At 42.0% G+C, this 23584-nt stretch overlaps 1 long non-coding RNA gene across 1 annotated transcript; it reads left to right on the forward strand.

The window, feature by feature from the left end:
* Positions 1–2343: 2343 nt before the first annotated feature.
* Positions 2344–18849, forward strand: LOC148128857 (uncharacterized). Its single transcript, XR_015745919.1, has 2 exons — positions 2344–4634; positions 16712–18849. It is a non-coding gene; the product is annotated as an uncharacterized LOC148128857 (long non-coding RNA).
* The last annotated feature ends 4735 nt before the right edge of the window (positions 18850–23584 follow it).

Raw genomic sequence — 23584 nt, forward strand, 5'->3', positions numbered from 1 at the left:
TGGTAAGTCAAGGACTACTTGTGTTTACACTGGAAACTACAGTATGAACAGGAGATACCTAAATGTTTTCTTTTCTTTTAATTTAATTAAATAAATTTATTTTTCTAAGTGGCAGGAATACATTAGTTTCATCATTTATTTTTGTATAATAAATTATCTGCATGTAGGTAATTTTGAAAATGAATGCATGGGTTGTGCTTTAAGAAATATCAATGACTCATAGCAAATAGTGTTAAGAGAAATAAATATTTATATTCTGTGCTGAGTTTTTGTTGTATTCTCTGGATTTTTTGAAAAATTAGTTATTAAAGTTATTAATATTTCTATTTTTATGGCTAGGAATGAAATTCCTTCTCAAATTGTTAATATATTAATTTATTTCCTTGATAATAAAGTTGTGTGTTTATTTTTCCCACAGTGATGATGAGTTGGAACTCAGTGTTATGCCAAAAGATGAGGACATTCTTCAACTTGTAAGTTACATTTCTGACCTAAAATCTAAAATTAAAGTCTACATAATATTCCTGCAAAAGAGATTCAAGTCTTTAATTAGCATATTAAATGTAATGAAACATTGAATTATTGAACTATTGAACTATTTCTGTATTTATAAATTTTCACCTACCTCTCTTATTTTACTTTATTTCTTTTTTCTTTTTCTTTTTTTGCAGTTTTAGTGCTATAAAAAGTAGGTAAAAATGAACTAGAAAAAAAAAATACTTTTTGTATTTCCCAATTTGAGAAGGAATTCATTTTAGTGAAATGAATATAAATTACCATTTTTTTTGGCACTATAAGACGCACCTAGGTTTAGAGGAGGAAAACGGGGGAAAGTTGCTGCCTCCTCCATGTCTGTGCCTCTGCCGGGAAATGCTGTAACCTTCAAAGATCCAGGGCTTCCACTCAAAGAAGAAAGCTGAGTCTCTCCCTTTCTCTCTCCCCCTCCCTCCCTCAATAGCACAAGGAAACATTAGCCAGTCACCCGCCATCAACACACCACCAACCAGCCAATAGGAAGGCACCACATAAACATGACTCACAGAACAGCTGAAAGCACGTATTCCAGTAGAGAGAAATTTCCTGTAGATGGGCTCCAGCATGAGTCCAAAAGAAACAAATTCGATCTCACATCATTATTCTGGGACATGCCTTCATTCATGGAAAATTGTTTTATTTCTAATTCTGCACAGAAAGCTGTTTTCAAGAGGGAACTTGGAAAGGAGGAGGATATAGCAAAGGTTGCATTAAATGAGTTTCAGAGAAAAAAATTGACTTAACCCTGAATGAGGATTTCATTATATTAACTAATTAAAGAAATAGAAGGTCCCGAGGACAAAAGTCATTTGATGAAGTTAGAATGAAAGCTGATGCGTTTTAATACAAAATGTTGGCTCCAAAAGTTGTGTGGAAAGGGAACTTCACGAAGACAGTAGTGTCACAAAAACAGGAAAAGCCCAAGGGGAACATCAGGTCAGCCATAAAACAAACTTACATAGGAAAAGGAATCAAATAAAAAAGGTATTAAAGAATCCCTATAGACAAAAGCCTAAGTAATTAAGAAAACTAGACAAATAAGAAAAGGAAACAAAAAGATAATTTAGAAAACCCTTACAAACACAGGACATACCAAATAAGCAAAACAAACAGACAAAAAACACAAAATATAAATTACAAAAGGGACAGACGGGAGATTGCCACAGAATAAATATGAAAAACTATCTTAAAGCTAAAAGAGATTAGAAAAACCAATAATACAATCTGGCCACCCAGATTGTTTGCCTTCCGCACCCCGCGGAGTTTGCCCTCTGGCGGGAATAAAGACAAACTCAAACAGGTTTTGAAACATTTAGCACAAATACAAACATTCACACAAAATCAACTTACAAAGGGAAAAAAGGGTATAAAAAAACCAGGGACTTACCACAAGAAGCTAGCTAGCCCAGGAATGCAGACTTCTTGCTGTTCCCTGCCTTCCTGAAAAATAAAAAGATCCAGCTTTCAAGCAGTTGTCCGTATCCTTGCGCCGGAGCTCTCCCAGCGGGAAAATCGAATCCTTGAAAGAAAGGCATTTTGACACCTTTTGACAGTTGCTATCAGGTTCCTCCTGATCTATTAGCAAGAGTTCAGCAATAATTCAGAATATAAATGGCTCAAGCCCTCCCACTGCTACCAAAATAATCATCCTATAGAAGACATCATGAATCCCCTCTCTGTGCTGTGGATTCACAGATGTAGCACATAGCAGATAATTTACAACAGTTTTTTTTAGATGGGATTTTACAAAAGTTCTAGGGGTTTCATGAGAAATCATAAATAATATTATAATTTTAAATTGCACCATGATGCTAGCTGTAGATGTCATATTTTTTATGCAGGCGTTCACTGAGATTTGTAAATCATTTTAAACCAGTATAGTGTAATTCATGATCTATACTTGATAGCTGACTCCAACTAGTTTATAATTGACCCCACAACTAAATTTGGCACAGTGCTAATTTCAATATGATGTGTGAACTTAGTCCCTTTTGCATTTCAGGTGTGTTTCATAGGCTTTGGTTTTCACAGGTGAATTTCCAACATTACTGAATAAAACATGAGCCATTCTTTGCACCAAGGTGGAAGTTATGAGATTTTAAAAAGAAGAACTTTATAAAGTAGATCTCTTACTACCAACAGTCTGGAACATGACAAAGATCTTGACCGTGCTATGGAGATGATACTTGCTAAAGCTATATTTTACCAGTTAGTGTTGGTGTGACTTGCATCCTTAGGACTACTAACCCAACTATTTGTCTTTGCTTCCCTGGCTAGTTAACTTTTTAACTTCCCAGGCAGTTAACTCTGCCTGGCAAGTGACACGTGATAGGGACATGCAAATGCATCTTTAAATGAGGAAGGAGGCAGGCAGTGGTATGACACACACACATGCAAACCCTGCTGAATAATTTTTATCTATATTCCAACCTTCTCTTCTTAGGGAAGAGTGCTAAGAGGCTGACCAGCTTGCAACTACAGAGGTATTGGAAGAGATAAATTATTTGAAACTTTCAATCAGGTTTCAAGCCAGGACACCATTGCAGTGCCTCCATGATCACATGATGTTGGGTGCTTGGCAGTCCACCCACTATGTCACTTCAGCTTCTCCTACCTATATATTTCCACCTCACCTCAATCCTTTTGGCCACTCTGCACTCTGCCATCCCAGCTGACCTTGGCTGTGTTCTTCCTCCTGCTTTCTAAAGTCTTACATGCAGAGCACGGGGCAGCTATTTGGGGGGAAGGAATGGGCAGGAGGGGCCTTGGCAGTTCTGTCCTAATGACTGCAAAAATTGCCGTTGCTAAGTGGTACAATCATAAGATATTTTGCCCAATCACTGCATTGCTTAGTGACAGAAATTCCACACCCAATTAAGGTCATTAAACAAGAATGCCCTGTACTTTTTTATGGCTTCTGGAAGAACTGGGATGGTGTTGACATTATAGCAGTTTTTGATTTTTCAAGTATTTCAATACCCTAAGTCAGTGGTCCCCAACCACCGGGCCCTGGACCGGTACCGGTCCGTGGATCATTTTTTACTGGGCCGCAAAGAAGTGGGCACCACCATCTTGTTTCGACGGCGTTTGAGAAAGTGCTTCCGGGTGAGCTTGTCGGTTGGTTGGAAAGCGGCGTTTGGGTGCTGGAGGAATCCTCGCACCTTAGTTTTGTCGAGGGGGGGCGGCTTCAAACGAAGAGCCATCCCGATGGCGGTGCAATCTCGCGTTAGGAGGAGATTAAGAAAGAGCCCGAAAAGCCCATCGACAAAGGTACAAGGAGGAGTTGAAGGTGGCAGGGAGAAGCGGGGGATGGCTGGCTGGCCGTTCGCTCAGCTCGCCTTGCCTTGGTCGTGCGTGCTGATGCCGGTACCGGTCTGTGGATTATTTTGTGATGCAGGTACTGGGCTGTGGGACAAAATAGGTTGGGGGCCACTGCCCTAAGTCATATTCATACACAATTTAAGAAGTCTTCTAACATGCATTGTGATGTGTGTTCATAAGGGAACTGATAACATTCCATGTAAATGGAATATTATAATGGAATAATACTGTATGTACATATTAAAATTATGCTGTGCCTGAGCAGTTGCTCCTAAGTGGTATGGATGTATTTTTTGTCTGAGGCATTAAAAATGTGTCTTTAAAGATCCATGAGGATTCCATTCCCAGTTGTTACCTTATCCATTATTTGACCTTTATTTATTTTTAAAAGAAAAATGTTGCAGAAGTTACGCTCAAGGGCATAGAAGTGAAAAGGAGGGCCTAGAAGGTTTTGAAGACCAGGACAAGGAATACAGTTGGATCAAATATTTGATAAGGGTTTCAAAATGAAGGAATCTGAATGAGAAAGATATTTCTCTAGAATTCATGAGATTCATTTCTGGTGTTCATTTGATAGTTAGAAATAATATTGTATGCTGAACATTGAATTTAAAATATCAGTTTATTCTGAGTTTTGCAGCGTTAACTCAGTGTCAGAAAAATAAACACAGATGGCTGATGCTTCATTTAACATCTTTATAAACACAATAAGTAGATTTTACAAACCAGTTGTAGATTTCTCCAACATGGAGCAAACTCACGACAGAAACATGTTGCAAGTAACTTCAGTAGCAAGCATTATATACAGCAGAGGAGAGAAGCAGTTTCATTTTCAATAGACAGACTCAGAGCTTAACATAGCTGCAGAGTTTAATATAGAGCCACGCCTAGCCTACTTTTAGTTTCAGTTTCCAACCTAGGCTACTTCTAGTTTCAGTTTCCAAAACAGTCCTCATTGGCTGACTTAGTTGCTATGCCTATTCATTGGCTGATCTTGTTACCAAGCTCTATTCCAGATCATGAATATACTCTGACACTCCTCCCTTCATAACTGGAATAGACATAAATTCAATTACCTTTAATATTCTTCAGATATCTGTATTTGAAGACCCACATTCACAGTTCCCTCAAAATACCTGAGAATTCATGTTTATACCTATCCAACGCAATTGCGTTGATTCCAACCATGTAACTTTCCAGTGTACATGCAATCATCAGCCTTGCAACTCTTGAACCGAAGACATTTCAAGGTCTTATCTAGACATACAGTATATTCCAATTCCTGGCTGACTGCTTCAGCCCATAAATGGCCTTATTCAATTTATATACTGTGTTAGGTTTTTTTACTTTCATACCCTGGTACTTGAACCATATAAATTTCTTCCTCTAATTCTGCATTGAGAAATGCAGTGGTTATGTCAAAATGCCAAATTTTATGGCCATGTGCTGCTGCCAAAACTAGTGCCAGTTTCACTCTTTATAGTTGGCGTGAACACATCATCATAGTGCACATTTTTCATCTGTGAAAACTCCTGTGCCACTAACCTTGTTTTATATTGTACTCTATTATTGGGTAGTACCTTTTTCTTGTATACCCACTTGCATCCTACAGCTTTGCTACCCTGTGGCAAAGTGATAAATGTGAATACTTCATGTTCTCCCCTGGATTTCATTTCCTTGTCCATGATTTCTTTCTACTTTACTTGTTCAATTTTAGGTAATGCCAATTCTTTTTAGTTCCTTGGCTCATACCCTACATTACACACTTTAACTCCACTAGCAGAATACCTGTCAAGTGGAATCCCCTTGTTCCATCGCTCTGACCTGCATGGCACGGACTGTTCCTGTGTGTCAATCCTCTCTTGCTTAATATCTTGTTCAGCTTCTCCTCCCTGAACGCTGACACTGTCACTAAGTGAGTTGCCATCACTAAATGAGTTGCCATCACTAAGTGAGTTGCCATCACAAAGTGGATCACCATCACTAGGTGAATCATTCCAAAAATTTTCATCAATTCTGTTCCAATGTTGCTCTGCAAAGCTTGCAGACCTTAAAATTACTAGTCTTTTGCTCCCATCGCTAAAGTGATAACTTTTTGAGCCTGGCTCATAGCCCACAAACCTGAGCTTTCTAGCCTTTGGTTGCCCCTTTCTTCTAATTGCTTTTGGAATATGCACCCACACATTGCTTCCAAACACCCTTAAATGTGCTAGAGATGGTTTTCTCCCATATAGCACTGCATATGGAGTATCATTAATGGAGGAACTCCACAACCTATTAACTAAATAATTAGCAGTCAATATGGCTTCACCCCAATATGACCTGCTTAGACCAGAATCCTCTAGCAGTGAGTCCTTCATGGTTTGCAAGATTCCATTTCATCTCTCAGCAATACCATTCTCAGCTGCTGTGTAAGAATTTGTGCGTCTGTGTTTTATTCCTAATTATGCCAACCACTGTTGAAAACTTGTTGACATGAATTCTGAACCTCTGTCAATTTGCAGCTGACATACCTGTGTTTATACCTTCTTCCTACAAAGCTTACCCATTGCTTAAATTTCTGTAGCATCTCTGTTTTACTCTTTAGTAAATAGCAGAACCCAAATTTGCTATAGTCATCTACAATGACCAGCGCATACTTAGCGCCTCCCAAACTGGCTTGCATTGAGCCCACCAAATCTGCATGTACTAGCTCTAGAGCTCATTGTCTGCCTTGTGCTACGCTTGCTTCCTGGGAATGCCTTGGACTTTGATGTTTTGCATACTGCACAATTCAAACATCCCTTTACATGCAATCCTTCTGCATATGATCCATCTTTTGAACAACTTTAAAGTTGGCACGACCAAGTTTTCTGTGCAAAAGATGAACACATGAATCATGTTTTGCAACATTGCCAAAAGTTTGTGCACATTGAACTTTTTGTCCTTGTAACATATAAAGGTTATTATGCTTTATGCCCTTTGCACAGACAATCCCATTTTTCTTTATAAGACACTGTCCATTTACAAATGTGATCTCAAATCCTTGCTTGTCTAAACTAGAGACATTCAGCAAATTATGTTCCATTTCTGGCACACATAAAACATTATTAAACCTTGTTTCCAAATATGGAATTTGTACACTGCCTCTTCCAGTGACTTTAGCCTTCTTGCCATTTGCCAAGGCTACTGTTTGTCTCCTGCAGCTGCATCCATCCTGTAAAACAATTTAGCATTATTAATAATCATTTGGCTAGCCCCACTGTCAATAAGCCATTGATCTCTTCCATTACTATTGCAGGCTTTTGCAACAGCAATCTGTCCATCAGCCTGTCCTTGCAAACTTCTTCTGTCTTGTCCTTCTTTAAATGAGTAGTGTCACCACAGATGAAACATCGTTTCTGTTGTTGGGCTTTTTGCTTAGCTGTAATCTGATATCCTCTACTGCTCTCTTCTGGTCTCTGGAGACAGCCTGGCTGTGGAAATTTCCATTGCTCCTCTTGGGCCCCCTCCTCATATAATGGCATTTCTGCTCTTCAGCTATCAGACATGCTTTCAGAGCCTTCAGACTCAATTCCTGCTCTGGTTTGCATTCAAACACTGCAGACACAATGTCCCAAGTTTCATCTAGGCTGTTCAAAACCAGAGTACTTTCTGAGATTCAGGAATCCTCATCCCACGTTGTTCTAATTCCACAAACAAAGTTTGCATATGAACAAAATGCTGTTCCACTTGTGAGATTGTGGCTAAGAAAAACCACCAGGATTCAAAGTTGATCCAAGGAAAAAGGCTTTATTGGAATAAAACATCTGCAGATGGGTCCCCTCCTTCTGGCAGTTGAGGAGAGAGAACGAAAAGCAAAGCTTAAAGGCTCTATCTTTATACCCTAAAATTGAACCCACCCCCCACCCCCGTATACAAATGGCTTGATTTACAATTTGTTTTTCAGGATACAAGTTACATTTTATTACCTTATACAACCAGCGCTTCCTTAGCAGATAACATACATAACCGGTATCTGGCATTTCAAAAGCATTCCAAAAAAAGTGTGATAGTTCCCAGCGCTTCAAAGACATTCCAAGATCAGTCAACATTCTAATCAGTGTTTGATACTGCATTTCCTTACTTCAAAAGGAAAACCTCCCTTTTTCATCTTGAGTTTTGAGTCACAAAATAGATACACTCCTCACAATCCCCCCTGTTCTTGTTTCATTTTTGACTCAAACTCAGTTAATAACAAGTCTGCTGTCTTCCATCCTTCTTCAGGAGATTCCTCTAGGTACTCCAATGGGTCATATCGTTGCCTTAATACCATCATTTGTTCACTAACTTGCCTTTTGGCTATCAGAGAGAGTGTGCTAGTTATTGTGCGAATGAATATGGGGAGAACACATGGTAGTATTACACATCCCGCTGCAATGATACCAATGAGTGCTACTATGGCTTGTAACCCTGGGAGCTTGGGAAACCAGGATCCAAACAGGTTCCCCATATCGAATCCTTCCCAAGTCTGGACTGGTACATGGGCTACTTTTACCATTCGATCTGCAATCTCTTGGATCACCTTTCCACTCTCATCAATTTCGATGCAGCAGTTGGTTAAATTAAATTTCCCACATACTCCTCCCTCCTTAGCAAGCAAATAATCCAGAGCCAAGCGATTTTGCATTATATATGTTCTTGAGCGTGCACTTTCTTTTGCTAGATGCGTCCTAGCTAATATAGTTTCATTTGTGATTATTTCTACTACAGCTTGTAAGTGAATTAGACGATTTAATAAGTAAATCAGGGTTCGATATCCATAAGTCCCGTCCTCCGCCCACGTGGCCGGCCCATAATAATAATTTATTCTCTCTGGCGGCCACTCAGCGTCCTTCCAAACCCCTTTGTGAAAGTCCTTTGTCCCTCACTTCTCCCTAATGTTCCCTATTTCTTCGTACACTGGCACTCCTAATACCTGTCGTTGTTTGAGAGGTAATAAGAAGAAACTCGGTCTTATTGCTCCTAGAACGCATGACCCATACCACTTTGCAGGGAGGATATTATATGCATACCTGCCGCAAATCCAATACAGTCCATCCGGGGTTGTCCAAGGTTTCTGCTCCTCAGGTGTTTTCAGAAAATCCATTTTACTTATACTTTCTAAGGACCTTGTTGGTTCAGAGATATTCCCCCCAGACCACCAAGCCTGATTCTCCCATACCCCTAGACACCGTAGAGACCCCACATTGATGGTTCGATCTGTGGTTTGATTTCTCTGGTAACATACATTTCCTACTAGATTAGTAGTGACAGCCCATATTTCTTCTCCTTTTTGCTTAAAGGTATAATTGGCCTGGTTCTCTGCTACATAGGTATAATTGACCTCTTGAGCCTCCCATGGCCACTGCTCTCCCATGTTGGTTCCACCACACACAAAACAGTTCTTGACTGTCAATTCTTTAGCAATAGTTTCAGCTAGGGCCAGGAATGTGTTTTGGGCTTTTGGGGGCAAGACTATGTCTTGTAGTTTTTGAAACTCCTGATAATAAGAGTAGAACAGAGAATTTTCGATGGGATTCAAATTATGTTTGATTACCTGAATCTTGAGTTTCACAGATGGGTCAGCCCCTGTCCCATCTATTCCCAGTCCATATTCATCTAGATGTCCTTTCCAAGTCTGGGGTTTCAGCCAATTTTCAGGGACCGGGAATGTGAGCTTAATGGGATTACACTTGTGACGAGGGCAATTAGCATCAGGTACCCTCAGCCTATTCATATACAACGTTTTTTTACTGTCTAGTCCTGGGATAACTTCTGGTATTACAGTTAGCCCATATGTCCGGAAACTAATACATTTCTTCCAGAACAGCCCATTACAGAAAGTGCCGTAACTGCAGTCACTACTCCATGAAGCTCTGCTACAAATATATTTTTCATTCTTTGAGTATTTTCTCCTCCATTCCTCAGACCCACACCCATTATCTCCCTCATCCATTGCCTCGCAGGCATCAAAGGTTACTGACTGTGACACCCTGGGATTATAGAAGTCATGATTCACCATTACCTTGTTCCCTGCCTGAATTCTTATGGTGTACCTATGTGTGGGACCTTTCGGGTCATAACATTTGACATTCCCTCCATCCTTACAAATGGAGTAAGATGTCCCATTGTAGATGCAAGTCCCGGTGCCTCTTATCTTGCAACTCAGTTGAGTATGGAAAACTAGAGTCTTTGTCACTTGTGTCCCTGTCTCCGTTGTTTTTATGCATTGATCACATTGTCCCTTAGTTTCAGCTTTTGTCTTTATCTCAGTCTCTCCTCCTATCCTGTCCATGAGTAAGTAAATAGTCACTAAGCAAATCAGCTGCATATTACCGCTTCAAAGTTAACTTCAACGGCTGGCCGTCCACTGGAATGGCCTTCCAAGGTTTCTCAGGTTCCGGTGCCTTCTTGACTCTGCTGTAATGCGTCCAGCCTTCTTCTCGAGTGCAAACTGCAGATTCAGTTGTCAACAGCACCTGGTATGGACCTTCCCAGCTGGGCTGCAGCTTCTCGCTCTTCCAAGTCTTTATCAGGATCCAGTCTCCAACTTCATGAGGATGTTGACTGCCAGCTAAAGGTGGTCGTTGCGCCAACAATCCCTGTTTGTGAAGATAAAGTAGAGACCTGGACAGTGTCTGCAAATATTTCCTCAAGAACATATCTTTAAATTCAGGAATTGGATTCCCTATTTTTGCCAAGTAGGGTCGCCCCATTAGCATCTCGAATGGAGAGACCCCAGTGTCCTTCCTTGGGCATGTTCTGATTCTGAGTAGTGCCAAGGATAAGTTCTTTGTCCATGGTAACCCATTTTTCAATTGTAATTTGGTCAGGTGTTTCTTCAACTCGCCATTAGCTCTCTCCACCTTAGAGCTGGATTCGGGATGATAGGGAGTGTGCAAATCCCATTTCACCCCAATCGCAGCCATCACTGACTGCAAAACTTTTTGTGTAAAATGTGTCCCCCTGTCAGAATCAATAGCTTCCATCATCCCATAACGAGGAATGATTTGTTCTAACAGGATCTTGGTTACTGTGGATGCTGTGGCTCTTCTAGTTGGATAGGCCTCCACCCACCCTGTCAGATGATCTTTAATCACCAATAAGTATTTCCACCCCCCTTTCTCTGGTAATTCAGTGAAATCAATCTGTGCTCTTTGGAAAGGCCAGCCCACTAGGGGTCGCCCTCCCATTTCTCTTTTTCTTGTTGCTTTCTTGTTTACTTTTAAACATATCAAACATTTCCAACAGATGCTCTGGGCTAGCGTCCACATTTTTGGACTCCAAAAGTGTGGCTTCACAGCTGTCACCAGAGCTTCTGTCCCCCAATGCCCTCCCTCATGTACTTTTTCCAAAATTCCTCTCATTGTATTCACCGGAACTACCTTCACCCCCTCCGAGGTTCTCCACCCATCCTTAGTTAATGTACATCCTTCTTTTTCCAAATCATCTTTCTCTTTTCCTTCAGGTTTCCATTCCTCGTCTTCTTCCACTTCTAGCAAGGGAATTGATACCATTACCAGCTCTATCTCCCCTGCAGCTTCTTTTGCCCATTTGTCTGCCCACCTGTTCCCAACTACCTCTGGGGTGTTTCCTTTCTGATGAGCATTCACATGACTATTGCCACTCGGCCTGGCAGTTGCAGAGCCTCCAAGGCCTGTTCCACAAGTTGCAATTGCTCAACTTGTTTCCCATCAGCCCTGATAAATCCCCTTTCCTGCCAGATCTTACCAAAAGTGTCGACTACACCCCAGGCATATTTGGAATCAGTCCAGATTGTCACATCAATCCCTTCAGCTAACTCCAGAGCCCTCTTCAAAGCAAACAACTCACATTTCTGCGCGGACCATGAAGAAGGAAGGGAGCCCTTTTCTATGACCTCCCCTTCTCCTGTCACAACTGCGAATCCTGATTTCCTCTTTCCTTCCTCAACCCTGCTTGATCCATCCACAAACCATCTTTCCCCTTCCTTCAGAGGAGTCTCTTCCAGATCTTCCTTCACCTTTGTCATCAAATCTACTTGCAATAAACAATCATGGTCCTCAGCTTCCCACTCCTGCCTTCTTCCTTCTAAAAATTCTGCTGGATTCAAATTCCTATCTGTCCCAATCACTACATCTAGGCTGGTTCTCAAAATGGTTTCATATTTGAGAATCCGCCCTTCTGTCATCCAAATTGTTGCCAACTGACTTAGCACAGAAGTAACCTGGTGGGGTGAATGCACCACCAGCCCCCCCCAAAAGGTTAACTTCCTGCTCTCTACCACCAACATAGCTGTAGCAGCCACAGCCTGCACACACACTGGCCATCCTCTCACCACTGGCTCCAGAGTTTTGCTCAGAAAAGCGATGGGCTGGTATTGCCCCCCTCTTCTGTGCCAACACTCCTAGTGCCGTTCCCTGTGTTGCTGACATACAGATGAAATGGGAGCTTCAAATTGGGCAAAGCCAAAACCGGTGCGGATGACAATGCCTTCTTCAAAACCTCCCATCTCTCATCATCTCCTTTTAACCATTCTATACTCTCTCCTTCTCCTACCAGCTTCCTGTGCAAAAATTGAGCTAACACAGTGTATTGATCCACCCAAGCTCTGCAATACCCCAACAATCCAAGCGCTTTCCTGACTTCTGTCTTATTTCTGGGGGGAGCCAGGCTCATGATCCCTTTCACCCTTTCAGGATCCAAGGACCTCACCCCCTGCTGAATATAATGTCCTAAATATTTCACCTTTTTTTCCACAAACTGGATCTTTTCCCTTGAAACTGTCAATCCTTGCTCCTTCAGCCAATTCAGCAAAGCCATGGATGCCGCCCTAACCTCCCCCTCTTTCTCTCCAGTCAGTAACAAATCATCCACATATTGAATCAATGTGATTCCCTTCCCTTTCTCAAAAGACACTAACTTTTCCTCCAAAGCCTGTCCGAATAACAAAGGACTTTCAGTATAGCCCTGGGGCAGCACTGTCCACCTCAGTTGTTGTTTTCTCCCAGTCTCAGGATCATTCCATTCAAATGCAAACAGGTCCCTACTTCTCTCCTCAAGGGGGCATGCCCAGAAAGCATCCTTCAGATCTACCACAGTAAACCATCGGTCTTTGGGAGGGATTCGTCCCAAAATAGTGTAGGGATCAGGAACTACTGGGAATCTGGGAACCACTATGCTATTAATTTTTCTCAGATCCACGACCAGACGGTGTTTTCCATCTTTCTTCAATACAGCTAATATTGGGGAATTGAAGGGTGACATAGTAGGCTCTAACATGCCCTGTTTCAACAATCTGTCAATCACTGGTTTCAGCCCTTCTCTCCCCCTTCTACTCATTGAGTATTGTGGAGTCCAAAGCTTTGTCACCCCAGGCTGCACTTGAATCTTAATTGGCTGAATGCTCATTCGCCCTGCCTTTTCTCCTCCTGCCCAGACCTCATCTGAAATTGCTTTCTCATCTTCCACAGTCATTTTACACATCCTTACTCCCTTCCCGGTATCCCACAGCTGGATACCAAACACAGGCAACAGATCTCTTCCCAATAAATTTACTCCAGAATCAGGAATATACAACACTTCCGCTTCTGTCACCACTTCATTCATCTCCAGTCTGATTTGTTCAAACACACTCACATCCTGTGATTTTCCACTCACCCCAACCACCTTTATCGCTTTCTTGGATTTATGCGCACCTTCTATTGGATCACACACAGAAGTCCGGCTTGCGCCAGTATCTATCAGGAACAGCCGCTCCTGACGGTTAAGACCCACTAAAATGTTTACCAATGGCTCCCCGCAGGTCCTCTTAAAGGAGCCGGAACACCCCTAATCATCATATAATGCATAACTCCTTTCCTCCCGGTTGGTAGGACACTCGCGCGCAAAGTGACCTTCCTTCCCACACCTGAAGCAACTCCTATCCATTCCAGGTTGTCTCATTCCCATGCCTCTTCCTCTGGAACCTCTTCCTCTACCCCGAAAACTTCCCTGATTGTATCCCCCAAAATTCTCTCTCCTTTCTCCAGTCGGATCCTTCCCAAAATTCCCACTTTTCTTCACCTCATTCTTTGCTGCAGCTTGTGCAACTGCAACCATCATTTGTGACTTCTGTCTGGTTTTTACAGCGTCTCTGTTCACAAAAACTTGTTGGGCTGCTTTCAGGAGATCAACAATTCCCACTGCTCCCCAATTATCCATTTTCTGAATTTTCTTTTGGATATCTGGCCAAGCCCCGGTCACGAACTGCATTTTCAGCATGGATTCAAAAGCAGGTGTGTTGGGATCTACCCCTGAATACTTGGCCAGACTTTCTCGGAGCCTGGTGCAATAATCTCCAGCGATTCATCTTTGCCTTGGCTTACTTCAAAGGCTTTAGTTAAATTTTTCCCTTGTGGGACTGCCAATTTTATCCCCTCCATGATCAGTTCTCTCATATCCCTCATACTTGCTCTGCCAGCCGCAGTGTTTGGATCCCAATTTGGATCGGCTATTGGGAATTTTCGATCTCCTGCCTCCACCCCTTGTTGCCCATTGTGTCTGGTGTTCCAGGCTCTCCATGCCGAGGTCTGAATGAGATTCCTCTCCTCAGGAGTGAACAAATGTCCCAGAATGTACATCATCTCCTGATAAGTGTAATCATTCGGACCCATCCATAGATCTAATTGTTCAGCCACCTCATAAGCATTTTCATGAAGTTTTGGAAGAGTCTTTTTTAATTCTCGCAACTCGGCTGGTTTTATGGGGACAGCCACAAAGACTGTCACCGGGTTGCCTGCAGCATTGACCCCATTAGGAACTTCCCTAAGAGGAAATGCATCCACTTCAGGTTTTCTCTGAATGGAAAATCCTGAACACTTCTCTTTAATTCTTCTACTTCTTTTCTCAGCCGCGGGTAAAGGGGCGGCAGAGGAGGGGTTGTGCCACCGGCAATGGCGATGGTGCCATAGGAACATTGGCGGGCGCGTTATTCAAATTAGGGTTTGCGGGCGGCGGACTCTGCAGCCAATCATCCGTCTCACTCTCATTGTCTTTTTGTTGTGACATGTATTGACCCTCAATTGGAGGGACGGGACCTTCAAATTTCACATGAAACCATACATCTATGTATGCAATTTGAGTGGTCATTTTGTGTTGGAGAATATAGTCTCGCAATTTGGTCATCCAATAGCTACTGGTTTCCCCCTCAGGACTCCAGTGATATGGAAATTTAGGATCAATCAAAGAGTATTTTGGCCATTGGTCTCGACAAAGATAAATCATGTTTTTCTTTTCGAGATGTCTGGTGAATTCCTTTAAATTCAGGGAAAACCACTGCTGGAGTAGCTGTCCCAAAGGCGAATCTACCGGAATTGATTTTCTGCCATTGTCAGATTTTCCCTGTCCCAGACAGGCTTCTTCCTGGTCTCCCAGACCCTTGCTCTGTCCCTTCCCCATCTTCTACTCTTTCAGACTCCCAGAGTCTTGACTCACCAGTCCCGTCCTCCAGCAGATGCTGGATTCCCCCAGGGAGTTTAAGGACCTATTTCTTTTGGCTACAAATGAAAGGAAACAAAGTTTACCTGATCTGATCACTCCTGGACTTTCCGCAGTCAGTCAAAGGATGTGTGGGCGTCCCCAACTCAGATCAATCTCACACACTCTCAGCCGGCATTTCTTCTCCGTTCTTTTTCCAAGGATCGTCTGGATTTCCCAGTCACCTCAGGAGTCTGACCGAATTCGGGAGAGGTGCCTCTCAATGGGAGGTTGTGGCCACTCTCTTACCTGGTCCCCGTTTTCCAGTCAACCGCCGTCGAGGATCCCAGACGAGCCCCCAAATTGTGAGATTGTGGCTAAGAAAAACCACCAGGATTCAAAGTTGATCCAAGGAAAAAGGCTTTATTGGAATAAAACATCTGCAGATGGGTCCCCTCCTTCTGGCAGTTGAGGAGAGAGAACGAAAAGCAAAGCTTAAAGGCTCTATCTTTATACCCTAAAATTGAAAAAACCCCGTATACAAATGGCTTGATTTACAATTTGTTTTTCAGGATACAAGTTACATTTTATTACCTTATACAACCAGCGCTTCCTTAGCAGATAACATACATAACCGGTATCTAGCATTTCAAAAGCATTCCAAAAAGTGTGATATCTCCCAGCGTTTCAAAGACATTCCAAGATCAGTCAGCATCCTAATCAGTGTTTGATACTGCATTTCCTTACTTCAAAGGGAAATGCTCCCTTTTTCATCTTGAGTTTTGAGTCACAAAATAGATACACTCCTCACACACTGAATCTCTGGCTGCAAACAAGCTCTATATAACTTTCTTGATAATTGTACAATGTTGCATGCAGATACACTCACATGAACAGTCCTCAATTTATCCCAGACTTCATTTGCAGTCTTGAGATATAGACATTGATAAACTGATCATCTTCTAAACTTATGATATAAGGAAATGCTCTATCATGCAGCTTCTGATCTGCAGCATTCAATAGTTCCTTAGGTGGATTTTCAACAATATTCCAAAGTTCTTTAGCTTTCAGAAAACATTCCATCTTTGCAGCCCAAATAATATAGTTCTTCTGACCCAAATGAGATAGATAGCTCTCTTTAATTTTTTCAGCCATCCTGCAAAGCTTCTTGCCTTGTTTCTTACTTTTAACACAGGCAGTGTCTCAGCTTTAATTACAATTCAGTCTTTTCTCTGGCCTTCTGGGACCATAACCTATTCTGAGTTTTGCAGCGTTAATTCAATGCCAGAAAAATAAACACAGATGGATGATCCTTCATTTAACATCTTTATAAACATAATAAGTAGATTTTACAAACCAGTTGTAGATTTCTCCAACATGGAGCAAACTCACGACAGAAACATGTTGCAAGTAACTTCAGTAGCAAGCATTATACACAGCAAAGGAGAAAAGCAGTTTCATTTTCAATAGACAGACTCAGAGCTTAATATAGATGCAGAGTTTAATATAGAGCCACGCCTAGGCTACTTTTAGTTTCAGTTTCCAGCCTAGGCTAATTCTAGTTTCAGTTTCCAAAACAGTCATCATTGGCTTACTTAGTTGCTATGCCTATTCATTGGCTGACTTTGTTATCAAGCTCTATTCCAGTTCATGAATATACTCTGACACAGTTATGTTCTATCCAAGCAAAATTTAAATTCTTTTGATCTTTATTATTATCTGTAAACTATTTACTGGCAATATAAAACTTTTCTTAATGGAAATATGTTTTATCTTGAAGTTCAAACTTTTATCTTAAATGAACACCTGTTAACTATCCAATTTATGATTCAGAAAAATATCACCTCGCAGCTTGCAACATGTTCATATTTGCAAAATTATATATTAGCTCAAAATCCACAAGGCTAAGGGAGACCTGGTATATCTATTCAAACTATTTTCTGAAGCACCAAAAGGCAAGACAAGAAACAATGTTTGGAAACTAACTAAGGAGAGAAGCAACCTAGAACTAAGGAGAAATTTCCTAACAGTGAGAGCAATTAACCAATGGAATAACTTGCCTTCAAAAGTTGTGAGTGCTCCATCACTGAAAGCTTTCAAAAAGAGAGTGGACAACCAATTGTCTCAAATGATATATGGCCTCTTGCTTGAGCAGTTAATTGATTTAGAAGACCTCTGAAGTCCCTTCCAACTCCAATTATTATTTTATTCTGTCTTCTTTGAAATAATTCCCAAGAATGGTAACTTCATCCAAAATTCCTGAAATATTTTACTTTTATTTTATTTTTGCAATATAAAATGAAGCTTATTTTAGCAATGAAACAAACCAAACTCCCATCAAGCTTATACAAGGTTTTAGTATGCCCAAGAACATTGTTTGCTTATAGCCTGCTTGTAAAAATGAAAGGCTGTTATTTGATAAGTAATCCCTACAAAATTATTTGTCCCATTAATAAAATTTGCAAGCAAGTTCTAGTCAAAGAATTCACCCATTTTCAAATAGCAGATTCCTATGCTATAACCTCTTTCAATGATCCCTTTTTATTTTATGCTTTATATAGTCATGAAGATCATGAAGATACAAATTTGACATGTTTATTGTCTCTGGTAAATGAAAGTCAATCCATACAAGAACAATCAAAACCAATTTATTTCCAGTGTTTTAAGTGGATATACACAGAAGCATGTACAGATCTGGATTTATGAACTCTTCATGCAGAATTATATTCTTGGTAAAAGAAACCAGTTCTATCCACATATCCAGGATCTACTATCTACACTTCTATGTTACAACATTTACATCAAAGCTGGTATCTGAGGAAAAGATACACACATAGTGTGTTTACACTTAAGTTATTTATTTTACAGAAAGAGTAAAAATTCAAGTCATATAATACTCAAAAACTGTATTAAAATCAGAATATAAAACTCAAAAATCCAAGTGGAATGCCTAAATGGAAGCTCTGTATCTACGTATGTTAAATTTTGAAAAAATGTAATGAAATGTCTTAACAGTAAAATGCAGCAATTTGTTCTTTACAGTTAACATAAATATCTAAATATAACAACTATTATGGCACCTTAACAAATCAAATGAACCTTTTTTTAAAAAAAATGATGAGGCACTTGTTAACGATTAAAATAAAAATAATTATTTTTTCTTCTGACTAATAATATTGTAGCTGCAATATGCATGGTGCACACTAACACTGTGTGTGGGATGGGGAAAAAGCATACAGAACAACTGAGGAAAAGAAAAAAGAAAAAACACTGCTAAACTGTGGCGGCGGCTATTTAACTGTGTCAAAGAGACTAGTAGAATTGAGACGTAATCTCTAGGGTCTCAGATAACTTATGAGGATGAGCATCAACAGCCAGGCTGATGGACTTCACTCATAGTTTGGTAGCTTTCTCCATTGAAATGGTCTAGACTCTTGTGCACTCCATGAGTTCTATGTACCAGACTTCAGAGGAAGAACTACTTTCACAACTTTCATCATCGGCCTCTTCTCCTGTACTCTCCGTCACTGAGTAAAGCACTTCAGTACCCAGTACGGTGGAATCGACACCAGATAAACATGCAGGGGAGGATGTTGTGGAGTAACCTGAAGTGATGGAGCCAACATCAGCAGTAAAAAATTCACTGAGTTTACTTTCAGGGTCCCCTAATCTTTTACTGGAGACTTTTTGCAGAGAAGCTTGTGAAGTACAGCTGAGGGTAGTGCCCGAGTCCAAAATGGTTTCTTCCAACACAGAAGCAATCTGGAAATTAGGGAGTTTATGGTTATCTTTTTGTGCATTTCTCCAAGAGATGGGATTTGGGGATAACAATTAACCATATTCTCCTTAGAGCTGCTCGGATCGTCCAGTGATGGGTGGAGCTTCAGTCTCTGCTGTTGTAGGCTGAGCTTAATTTCCGAGGGATGCCTCCTTCTTCCATCACGTGTCCAGTCCTGGCGTCTCAGTTTATGCTCAGCCTTGTGCAGAGTAGGCAGATTGTGATTGTGCTCTTCGCCATTGCTTTCAGCAAAACCTATTTGATTGCGATTTCAGTTGCCTTCTCAGGTTGTATCGTTTCTTTATTCCTTTTATTCTCAGTTTAGCCCTGCGCAGTTTGTTACGTTTCAATTTCTCTGTTTTTTTCTCCTTTTCCCTGGGAGGCTTCCCGGCCCCAGGGGAGCCAAGGGAGGGCTAGCACCCTTTACAGGCTGCCCCCTCCCTTTGCCTTGCTGCCGCTTGTTTTCTCCGTTCGTTTTAAAAGGCTCCGTTTCGTTCCGTTTCCCCCGCCTCCGATTTATTTATACAGCTAATTTTCGTTTGAGCCTCGTTTCCTTGGAACTCCTTCCCCTGGGGAGTCAGATCGCCCCTAGGGAGGCCTCCATTGCTGCCGCTAGGCCCCTGCAGGCCCTCGAATTCGCGGCCGCCATTTTGGCTCCGCCTCGTGGCCGGGCGCCATTTTGTGAGGCCGTTATCAACCCGATCTTTACTGCGGCCCATTTTCAAAGACAGCAGGACCGGCAGGCCTGTTCTACAGTTTTTTTCTGGTGGTCATTATTTCTCCTCAGAACCATTGGAGGCTTGGATTGCTTGATTGAACTACAGTGTTTAAGCACCCGCGGCCAGCCGTAGCGGCCGCGGTAACCTATTCACCACTCCCACCCAGTTTTTCTATTGTCTGGGAAGGCAGTCTGGTGCAGGCCTTGTGTATTGCCCTTCAGGGCACTTGCAGTTTCCAAACAGCCCAATTTCAAAAAAAAGAGGAAGAAAAGAAGAGGCAGCAGCTTCTTTCAAATTTCAAACAGAACAAGGGTTTTTTTCTGATCATATAATCAAAAAGAAGAAGAAGAAGAAGAAGCAGGAAAAAGAGTAACGCTTTTTACCAGGCTAACTCATTGATCTTAGCTGATTGACCGGGGGGGCGCATAGCATCTCCCAGGGCTCCCGGCCTTAATTGTAGGTCGACCCCTAGGGCGCCAACTACTTTACTCTTGATCCACACCTTTATCAATCATCCAGAATGGCAGAAGGCAATCCTTCAAAAGGCCCTTCCTTAAAGGCCAAACAAAAAACCAGACATCTGTGCAGTCAGGCTAAAGAGCCCACTAAAGCCTCCCAAAAGGAGGCCCTAAGGCGACACAGGGCGCTAGAAAAAGAGATAGAAAAGCGCGCCAAACAGTCCGGTTCAGTGCTCCCAGCACCAGCCACCCCTTCTACCTCTGCTCTCCCTCCCCCTCCCGCAGTCTCGCCCTCCCTCTAGGCACAACAGGACTCCGGAACAACACCCAGGAGAACTCCAGAGGCTACTTTCACGCCAACGGCCGCGGGCCTGCGACAGGAAGACACTCTCCCTCAGGCGGTCTCGGAACAACTCAGAGCCTGGATGGAGTTGGCCATCCGCCAGGGGATTGCGGAGGGAATGCAGAGGATGGCCAGACCAGAGTGGCCTACACAAACCACCGAAACCGTAAGACCATCCCCTCTCACTCAGCAGCTGTCCCACAAACAGATACCCCTTCAGGAGACAGCTTCTCCCTCAGTTAGGGAGGACGATGAGGAGCGGGAAGGGGATCTAGATCTGTACGCATTAGAGGGGGAGGAACAATTTGAGTTGGGGTCGCTCCCATTCGACGAACCCTCCCGGACTCTGAACCGTCAGAGCCTGAAATGTCCGAGGACGAGGGGCTCACCCCTGACCTTCCCGCCTTCGTAGGGCTCTTTAAGCCTCAGCTTTTCAAATCACTCCTCTACAAGGCCAGGAACACCTCGGGTCTAACCACCCAAGGCCTTCCTACTCCCTCTCCCTCAGGCTCGGCGGTACTAGAGGACTCCATGTTCAAGCAGCTGGTAGTGGAGGCTGAGGTCATCCCAGCCCCCCCCCCATATTCTTGGACCTTATCTCCAAGCAACTGGCCTCCTCTACTGCCCCCCCCCAGCGCCTTCAGCTCATGATAAGCGGTTCTTTAATCTTGACCCTGAGCTGTCCAGCCTGTTAAATATTCCGGAGGTTGATCAGCCTGTCGTGAGCCTAGCCTCTTCTTCCGCCCTCAGTGACCCCTGGAGGCCCTCAGGCCGGAAGAAAAGAGGTCGGAAGTGGCCCTGCGTCGAGCTCACCAATCGGACGCGTGGGCAATCAGGGCGACCACGGCCGCCTCATTTTTCATCAAATATTCTATCCGCTGGCTCCGCCAGCTTAAACAACATGTCCCGACTTCTAATACACGTGCCCATCAGGACATAGCTAAGATCACTGCCGCGGCAGAGTTCTCAGCTGATGCTACTTTTCACTCCGTGAAATTATCCTCCTGCGCCATTTCCTCACATGTCTCTGCCCGCCGCCTGCTCTGGCTAAGGCACTGGCAGGCGGATCTCAAAAATAAGATGAAATTAGCCTCCGCTCCCCTCACGGGAAATAAACTATTCGGCCCTTCCCTGGATCCTCTCCTAGTTGAAGGAAGGAACAAGAAGAAGTACCTCCCATCCTTCGTCCGTAAGTCAGATCCCAGACCCCTGCAGCCCTTTCGGAGGTCTTCCTTTCGTCCGTATCCCCAACCCCCCTTCCCTCCCAGATACCAAAGCCCCCCCTTTGGTTCGGGACAGCCCCAGGATAAGTCTGACTCCTTTGACAGACACAAGAGAGGGGGAAACTTTAAGAGGCCCTTTCGCGGCTCCGGCACCAGGCCCTTCAGGCGCTCCAGATAAACCTCCCGATTTAATCCCAATTGGCGAACGACTCAAATCCTTCGCCAACCAGTGGGACTCATGAAGTCATGAAGATCATGAAGATACAAATTTGACATGTTTATTGTCTCTGTTAAATGAAAGTCGTTCCATACAAGAACAATCAAAACCAATTTATTTCCAGTGTTTTAAGTGGATATACACAGAAGCATGTACAGATCTGGATTTATGAACTCTTCATGCAGAATTATATTCTTGGTAAAAGAAACCAGTTCTATCCACATATCCAGGATCTACTATCTACACTTCTATGTTACAACATTTACATCAAAGCTGGTATCTGAGGAAAAGATACACACATAGTGTATTTACACTTAAGTTATTTATTTTACAGAAAGAGTAAAAATTCAAGTCATATAATACTCAAAAACTGTATTAAAATCAGAATATAAAACTCAAAAATCCAAGTGGAATGCCTAAATGGAAGCTCTGTATCTATGTATGTTAAATTTTGAAAAAATGTAATGAAATGTCTTAACAGTAAAATGCAGCAATTTGTTCTTTACAGTTAACATAAATATCTAAATATAACAACTATTATGGCACCTTAACAAATCAAATGAACCTTTTTTTAAAAAAATGATGAGGCACTTGTTAACGATTAAAATAAAAATACAGAACAACTGAGGAAAAGAAAAAAGAAAAAACACTTTCTACCCGGAAAAGCTCACCGGAGCGCTGGCACCGCCATCTTTTGATGAAAAAGTGCTTCCGGTGAGCTTTCTACCCGAAAAGCTCACCGGAAGCACTTTTTTACCAAAAAAGATGGCGGCGCCCAGCCACCAGCGGCCCGGTAAGACTTGTTCAGCGGACCGGGACCGTCCAGCGGACCGGCGATTGGGGACCCCTGCAGTATAGCATAATGTTCTGAAGGTACTTTTGGACACACTGTATATGAGAACTGCTTGCAATTATAATAGTAAAAGTACTATTTCTTCTTTTAAAGTCTAAGAATCTATTCATTAACAACTATATTATTATAGGCAAAATATGCATTTATACAAGATTTGGACAAATATTGAACAAAGACTCAGTTGAATCAATACAGTGTCATTAGAAAAGCTTTTAATAACAGGGCTATCTATATTTTAAATAAAATAAATTTGTCAAAATCTTTTAGATAGACCAACCTTTTTAATAGATAGACTATCAATTGGCTGGCATAAATAAGATTTCAAAATGAATGCAACAGTAAAATAAAACTATTTTAAAGTTCACCAAAAATAGCTGAACTATTTTAAAGTTCACCAAAAATAGCAACCCCATTTATTATAATGAACCTTCTGCAAAAGAAGGGAATTATTGTTACAGAAAATCTAAGAAGCTAAAATTACCCACTGAACCTTTTAAAATAATCAAATCCACAAAATAATCTCTGAAATATCAACATCTGCTATGCTACATGCCGATTATAGCATCTAGTAACTGCTGATATAATTTGTCACAGGCTGTACATATCCAGCATCTTGTAGTTTCTATTGCCATCAAAGCCATCCTTCATATTCTGAAGCTTAAATGTTTTGAAAGGTTGTCAGAGTTCTAGAAATTGTCAAAA

The sequence above is a fragment of the Notechis scutatus genome, chromosome Z (assembly GCF_049901735.1).
Source record: "Notechis scutatus isolate UNSWTSFEM ecotype Mainland chromosome Z, rNotScu1.2, whole genome shotgun sequence".
Lineage (NCBI taxonomy): Eukaryota > Metazoa > Chordata > Lepidosauria > Squamata > Elapidae > Notechis > Notechis scutatus.